Raw genomic sequence first — 8592 nt, 5'->3', positions numbered from 1 at the left:
GCGGGTGTGTGGGAATGGGCAGGAAGAGGGAGGTGGGTTGGCAGACTCACCTGGGTCTCTGGATACTTGGAAGGACATCTTACAAAGCTCTGTCCTGGAGTTAGTGTAAGTGATCCAACAACACCACTTGGATCAGTCAGAGACCAGATAAGTATTAGCAGTAAACCAGTCAAATTACACAAGATAAAAATTGGGGACTTACATGTAAAAGGGAGGCCGAGGTGAGTGGATTGCCAGAGCCCGTGGGTTCGAGACCTGCCTGGGCAACTTGGCAAGACCTCATCTCTACAAAAAATCAAAAATTAGCCAGGTGTGGTAGCGCGCCTGTAGTTCCAGCTACTTGGAAGGCTGAGGTGGAAGGATCGTCAGAGCCCAGCAGGTCGAGGCTGCGGTGGCCGGGAGTGGCCACTGCACTCCAGTCTGAATGACAGAGTGAGACTTCAACTAAAAAAAAAAAAAAAAATTCAAGAAAATATAGAAGATCACATAACTTAAGGAGAACCTCCTAACCAAGACTGGAAATTCAGAGGCTAGATTAAAAGTAGGATAGGCGTATTTACCTATGTTAAAATGAAGAGTATTTGTATGGCAAAAGATCCAATAAACAAAATCACAAATATCAGAGCTGGAAAAAAATGTCTGTATGAGATTTAAAACCATCAGCACCTGTGGCATACAAAGGCACTCTTCAAATTGTCAAGAATAAGTCAAACAATCCAGGAGAAAAAGAGTAAAAGATACAAATAGGCACATCACTAAAGAACAAACCTAAACAGCCAAGCACATTTTAAAAATGCTCAAATTCACTAGTCGTCAGGGAAATGCAAATTAAAGTAACAATGAGCTGTCGTTTTATAACCATCAGATGGACAGATTAGTAAGAATTCTCACAACCCATGATGGGAGACTGGGGGAATGTGCTAGAAAGGGCGTCATACACACAATGGTAGAAATGTGCTGTGTTACAGCTGTTTAGAAAAACAATTTAGCAATAATTATAAAAATTGAAATAACATTTGTTATTCAACTCAGCAATTCCACCCTTGGTCATTTATCTCGTAGAAATGAAAGAACCAATACAGGAAGACACTGAAATGTGTGCATCATCATAGTTCAAAGTGCCAAAACTGGAAACAAAAATAAGTGAAAAGCCAAAAAATATGGAATACTCACACCACAGAGAGTAGTAAAGAATGAACTAGAGTTATACCAGTTACCTCAGCATGAGCCTCACAAGGTTTTATTAGTGGAAAAGTCAGGCTGGGAAAAGCATATACAATATAAGACCACATTGTAATATCATCGTATGTAATCTCATTTTTATAAAACAGCAATGGTAATTATAAAATCTGTGTTATATTAATATAGGAAACAATATTGATAATCACACATTGCACTTTTTTCTTTTTTTTTGAGTCAGGGTCTCACTCTGTTACCCAGGCTGAAGTGCAGTGGCATGATCATGGCTCATGCAGCCTCAATCTCTTGGGCTTAAGCAATCCTTCTATCCCAGCCACCCCAGTAGCTGGGACTACAGGCATGCATCACCATGACTGACTAACTTTTTTTAAAAACAGAGATAAGTTCTCACTATGTTGTTCAGGGTGGTCTTGAATTCCTGACCTCAAGAAATCCTTCTGCCTTGGCTTCCCAGATTACAGGCATGAGCCACCACGCCTGGCTACCTTGCACTTTTAAAATTTACTACTTAGAAAAGAAATATAGGAATGTTAGGGGCAGGGTGACCAACTTTTCTGATTTGCCTGGAACTAAGGGTTTTCCAGGATGTGGGGATTTACTGCTAATACTGCGATAGTGTCAAGTAAACAGTGATACTGGTCACCCTACAAGGATCAATGTATAGGATGGAGAAAAAAGACATGCAAGAAAAGAGGAGAAAGAATATGACTAAAATCGTGAAATCGTATATACACTCATGCAAGATTATTTATCTCAGTTGGTATTTGTAAAAGAGAGTTTTAGAAATGTTTATTTTCTACAAATTTTATAATACTTGAGGAAAGACCTAAATCTCACCCCAGACTCCTATAATTTTGAAGAAGATACTCCAGAGATATAGGGGCTAAAGGCATCTTCGATTAGCAAGGAAATATCATTTATTCTTTTTAAATAAATATTCATGAAACATCTATTCTGTATATTAATTCACTTATTAGTACCACAACACATAGAAGGCAATAAATGTGTTGAATAAATAAGTAAGCAAATACATGACCATAATTATAATATATGTAATTATTGTAATAACCACAATACCAGGGAGATGCCCCCAGAAACTGGAATTATTTTTTGGAGAGTGGGCCTCTTGTAGTACAGACTTCCCCATCTAGGCAAGAGTTCTAGGAACCCATTGGCATCAGTGAACCAGTAGCGTTGTTGTAAGAGGCTGCGTTTGGTTTCAGTGAATTTTTTTTTTTTGAGATTCTCTTCACACGTTTGACCATTTCATCATGGGTGATTTATGAGCCCACCTGCACACAACACACTGAGTGTTCTGCAGTTTTTGACCAACCCTCCCTAGTCACCCAATCTTGTCCCAAGCAACTTTTTTTTGTTTTGTTTTCCTGGATGAAAAAATTCCTCAAAGGGAAACGTTTTGCTGATGTGGAAGAGGTAAAACAAAAAATGGCAGAGCATTGAAAGGCATCAAAACTGATTAGTTAAAAAAAACTGTTTTGAGCAGCGGAAGAAACGTCTCAGTAGGTGTAGAGCATCAAATTGAGAGCACTTTGAAAGTGACTGAAGTTTCAACATGTAAGAATAAATACATAATTTTTAAATATGAATTCTAGTGTTTTTTTGGATCCCAGCTTGTATATCCAGCATGAGAACATGGTACAATAACAAGCGCTTTAGTAGAGGTAAAAATAGAAACCTGTGAGACACAGAAGAGGGACATCAACTTTGTCTAGGGGAATCTTGGAAACACAACAGAAGGAAAATATGGAGGTTTTGAAAACAATAGTGGAAGTTTACAGATAGGAACACGGAAAGAAAAAAAAAAAACAAACCTAAAATCAAGGGCACCCTGTGCAAAGTCAAGAGTCACAGAGAGCAAAATGCATCTATATGAAAGAACATGAAGCTCCCCGGAGCCTGTGTAGTTGGGAAGAGAGGAAGGTGGGGAAGGAGAGGAGAAAAGAGAAGACCGCAGAGGAGAAATGTGAGACTGTGAACAGTCCAGGCACCTGCCGGGGAGCAGGAACTCATGTCAAAGGCACTGGGAAGATGGGAAGTGTCACATCAGGGAGGAAACACAGCTGGAGTTAGTTTTTAGGAAGATAACTGGAACACGAAGATGGCAAATTGACTTTATGTCAAACGCCAGTTCCAATGGACTGGTTACAAGAGCAGAAGGACAGTGTTAAGAAAGACCGTGTGATTGCCCTAGGCTTGGCAGTTGAAGTCCCACGGCCGATTAGCAATGTATACAAAGGACAAGGGAGAAGGGGAGTGGCAATAAGCTCACCATGTGGATCAATCGTGTCTATGACAAGGGAGAAGGGACATGGTGACAAATTTACCATGTGGATCAACAATGTCTATAGTGGACAAAAAAGAAGAGGTATAGTGACAAGGTCACCATGTGGATCAGCTATGTCTTCTATGGGCAAGGGAGAAGGTGTGTGGTGACAAGGTTGTTGTGTGGATCAGCTATGTCTATGACAAAGGAACAAGGGCATGGTGACAAGGTTGCCATGTGGATCAGCAATGTCTACAGTGGGCAAGGGAGAAGGGGTGTGGTGACAAGGGCGCCATCTGGATCAGCGATGTCTACAGTGAAAAAGAGAAGGGGTGTGGTGACAAGGTTGTCGTGTGGATCAGCCATGTCTACGATAAGGGAGAAGGGGCATGGTGACAAGGTTGCCATGTGGATCAGCGATATCTACAGTGGACAAGGGAGAAGGGGCGTGGTGACAAGGTGACCATGTGTTTTCCAAGACTGTATGGAAGATTGCTATTAGGGTGAGCATGCAGCTTCTCAGTCTACACAAGAGGTGCTGGACATTTTCACATGGGAGAGGCAGAGGGGGTGCCAGCTCCCGGGGGAGACTCACCAGGTGCCATCAGCAGCGCCTGCTGAATGAATATAGAAGTGGCCGAAATCCAGGCTCTTAGGGCATTGCTGGCAAGCAGGTGAGTTTTAGCCAATGGTGGCTCAATGTTGTTGAAACTGAACCCACTTGGCCCCATGGACACCTCCAACAGGATAAGCTGGGCAGTTCCTGAGCTGCCAGGGACATCATCAGCCCTTGCCACTGGCCACTTTCTGCTGTCTGAGGCCGCACTTAGCCCAGCAGTTCTTGTGATCTATTCTCCAGAGCAGCTCCCGGAAGTTGAAAGGTCCTCTTAGAGCCAAAAACAGGAAGCATCCCCCACTCACCTGGCCCAGGGTCCAGGAAGGAATGTGTGTGCATTGACACCCCAACAGCATGTTCCCATTATGTCAGCATGTTTACCAGCTCTGGACGCTTCCCGTGAAACTTCTTCACCAGCAGAGAGGAAATGACCAACTCCAGGAAGCCATCCCTTCTCCCTCTACCCCTCCACTCCCAAAAATGGAGAAGCTGTCAGACTTTCACTAAAAATATCAATCCCATCTAAAAATAAGGCCCATCAACTCTGCCCTCACCCCAGGAAATCCTGACCGAGCTCCTCTGACATCACCACTGGCCCTTGTGAAAGCTGCATCCCAGAGCCATGTCCTACCTGTCCACTTAGCTTCAAGTTCATCTTGAAATCAATCCCCACCAATGAGATCATGAGTAATTGCTGGCCATGCCTGTATCAAACAACTGTTTTCCCAAGGGATGGAAGGTCTTCCAAAACTCTTCCACAAGCACACACCCAACGGGTTTATTTCCTGTCTGGTTGGCTTCCTCCAGGCTCATTACAGTTTCAGTGTCATTTTCCAGAACAGGAAGGAGAGTGCCGGAGCATGGCCTTCAGCAGCCTGGGTGGACATGCAGCGGCTGACCCGTGGGAGAGAGAGTCTAAATTAAGCCATTTGTTAGGAGACTGTTGACAGGCGCTGCTCCCGCTGCCAGTTCCTGGGGCACCCAGCCTGTAGCAGAGTGTCAGTTTCCGTCTTGAACTGAGAACCACAGATAAAAGTTGGCATTGGCTCTGGCAGTGGCTGTCGTGGTAGGAGTATCCTGCTGGGCTAGACTAATCTGGAGACGAGCAGGGAAGAAATATCTAAATTTCAGTCCAAGGGTAAAGGATGAGTGAAATTAGAGATAATCCAAGATTTAGCTCTCAACTCCTGTGTTACTAGAAGTTTCCCTAATGACAACTGAGTTGTTAGTTTTGCTCCAGATACAAGGAGGCAGGAGGGTTTCACACAGGGACCCTCACTCCAAGGGCAGTAGCCCAGCTCCATGGATAAAGGCTTTGAAGTCAGACTCTCTGGGTTTCAATTCTTTCATCACTACGTACACCTGTGCGATGTTGAGTGAGTTACCGGGGCCCTGTATGACTCATGTTTGTTTCTCAGCTGTAAAATGGCGGTCGTTATAAAAATCAAATAAAATAGGAAATGAGCAGTACTTGGTATACGGTCTGTGCTCCAAAGGTGCACCTTTCCTTATTGTGTTACCGTGTGCCCAATGTTCTCCTAGTGCTGGAGAGTCCACAGAGAACAAGACGGACAAGGCCCAACCCAGAGCAGACCTGGAGCGTGCCACTCATGGGTGCCGAGGAGCCAGTTGGTGGAAAGGGCCTGGGCGCACAGGAGTTGCCATAAACTGGACAAGACAGTCTGTCATGGCTGGTTCTCGAGCCCACCTCCAAAGGACCTCAGGGGAAGGAAAAGGGAACAGACACAGAAGCACACAGGAAGCCACACTGGGTGGATGATGTACTCTTATGCTCACAGACACAGGAAGACACACAAGTCCAGCTCTCAGCAACCTCGTAGGAAAGAGACACCGAGGGCAGAGGGGGCTGGCCCACATCTACCTGCAGCAGCCATGGGGAGGGCGTAAGGAGTGACCAGGAGGCAGCTCAGGGGATCAGGGGTGGCCACAGATAGAGGCAGAAGCTTCTGTGGAAAGAGATACACTGGGAGCCTGTGAGTTCAAATGGAATCTTGGAATGGAAGCCTGTGGCTTGGGGCCTGAGCACCCCACGTTGGCCAAGTTCTTCTGATAGCTGCAGGCAGCCCCTACTCATGGCTCCTTTCTCCCTCCACTCTGGGCCAAGAGGAGGGTCAGTCCCTGGAATCATTGCATACCCTCACACAAGCACAAACACACATATACCACACACACACACCACATACCACACCACATACACATGCCACACACACCATACACACCACACACATACCACACCACACACACATACACCCTATGCACACACACACACACACACACACCACACACCACACCCCACACAAATACATATCACACACACTAACACACACCATATGAACACTGCATATCACACACACACCACGTACACGTGCACACACATAACACACATGCACACACCATACACACACCACACCCACCACACACGCACATCACACATATACACAAACCATACACACACACCACACATACCACACAAACACCACATGCACGCACACTACACAGACACCATACACGTGCACAATAAATTCTTTTTTCCCTCCAAATTACAACATTGCTTTTTCTCGTGCATTCGTGTAACAACATTGCTGGTGTTTGCTTCTCACTCTGAGCAGCTATGACACGGGTACTGTCTAAGGTGCTCCCAGGGAAGCACTGACAGAAGACACAGGGGACAGGCGGCATCAGGCAGGCATAGGAAAGAGGACAACATTGACGTAGAACTGGCGTGCAGGATGCTACTGTCCTGCCCTGTGATGTGGCTTCAAAGAGGTCTGAAAAGATGTCAGAACTGAGCAAAGGCAAATAAAATAAAACAACCACAAAACCCTACAGCAGACAACAGGAAAAGAAAAGGCACAGCAAAATAAAAACACCGCAGACTACGGAGGAGCCAGGGCTCTGTCTGCAAATGCTTTTGGGGTAAGCAGCGTACACAGGATGCCCTTATCTCCCACCCCCAGAGCCGAGGAAACCTCATCAGAAGCTGAGTGGGCAGCAGGAAGACCAAGGTGGGTTGCCACTGACATGATTAGAGAGTCAGCCCCGGGGGAGCCAGGGCCTCCGTCTCTCCTGCTGGCGGAGACCATAAGTGCTGGGAACATGGCAGCCTCACAAGGACTGTGTGTCGAGTGAGTTTCATCACCACTGATGTGACCCTGTCACTCTGAGCTTAGGATCTGCTGTGTGGGGTGCAAAGGTGTCGCTTGATGTCAGTCAACACAGTGTGTTTAAGACTCTATATCAAACTTCCAGACTCACTGTCATCAACGCCTTTTCCTGACATAGAAGGACATCGACTTCATCTCACAAATCCTAGCGAGACTCCACATTGGGCAGAGGATCATCGCTTGGTACTGGAGTGGCCCAGCAGTGACGACCAAGCTGTGCTGGAGCCGGCCACACAGTCCCCCAAGAGGTGTGATTTTCCTTATTTTTGAGGTCATGAGAGAAGGCATCCCCTAGGGGGCAGTGTGTGCATGCGTTTCAGCCTGGCACCGAGCACAGTTTATGACCATGAGGTAATTGTGCAGGCAGCTGGAGATGGGGTCTAGGAAACAGATGCCCTCCATGAAACTGTTCTTCAGGTGGAGGGAGCGAAGGCGGCCCGCGAGAATTGAGCAGTGGAGGGGACCTGGTGACACGCAGATGACAAGGGCGGGGGTGTAACTCGAGGCTCTCACCACCAGCTTCATGAGGACTCATTCTCCCGGCTCCTTAATGCTTGCTGCAGGGCTTTTCATATTTGTATTTATTACCTTTTACCACTCATGTTTCTGAAATCCATGCAAAATTGTATGTCATGTTCTTCTCGTTTCTGCTGGTGCATTTCAAATACAATTAAAGCTACCCAGTTTTTTATTTTTTTAATCTTTATTTTAGATTCAGGTGGCACACATGGGTGTTCGCTACATGGACATGTTGCTACTGGTGGGAGTTGGTTCTCAGGGAGCCCATTCTCCGGATAGTGGACATTGTGTCTCATAGGTATTTCTGAATCCTCCCTGCTCCCCCTACAATTCACCTTTATTGGAGTCCTCAGTGTCTATTATTTCCATCTTTATGATCATTTAGCTCCAACATATGAGTGAGACTATGCAGTGTTTGGTTTTCTGTTTCTAAGTCAGTTTACTGAGGATGATGAAAAGCTACCTGGTTTTAACTGAGTACTATTGGTTGCTGCTGTGCCACTGAGTGCTGATGGTGTTCCAAGGGTTCACTTACATTTCCTTAGTTCATGTCTCCCCATCTCCAAGAAGTGAGGATGCTTCATCCTCCCAGGATGGATGGGGAAACTGTGGCAGAGGTAGTCCACCTTACTTGCCCACCATCCCAGGCTTAGATGTGTGAGTCCAAGACACAGTCTCTTAGTCATTTTACTATTCTTCCTCTCAACATGGGGCCTCTATAAATTTACAACGTAGCTGGGCTCGGTGGCTCAGCCTGTAATCCCGTGCCTTTGGGAGGCTGAGGTGAG

The sequence above is a fragment of the Carlito syrichta genome, unplaced genomic scaffold (genome assembly GCF_000164805.1).
Source record: "Carlito syrichta isolate Samal-C Ts95f unplaced genomic scaffold, Tarsius_syrichta-2.0.1 Scaffold315304, whole genome shotgun sequence".
In the NCBI taxonomy this organism is placed as follows: Eukaryota; Metazoa; Chordata; class Mammalia; order Primates; family Tarsiidae; genus Carlito; species Carlito syrichta.
This window is presented reverse-complemented; position numbering follows the sequence as displayed.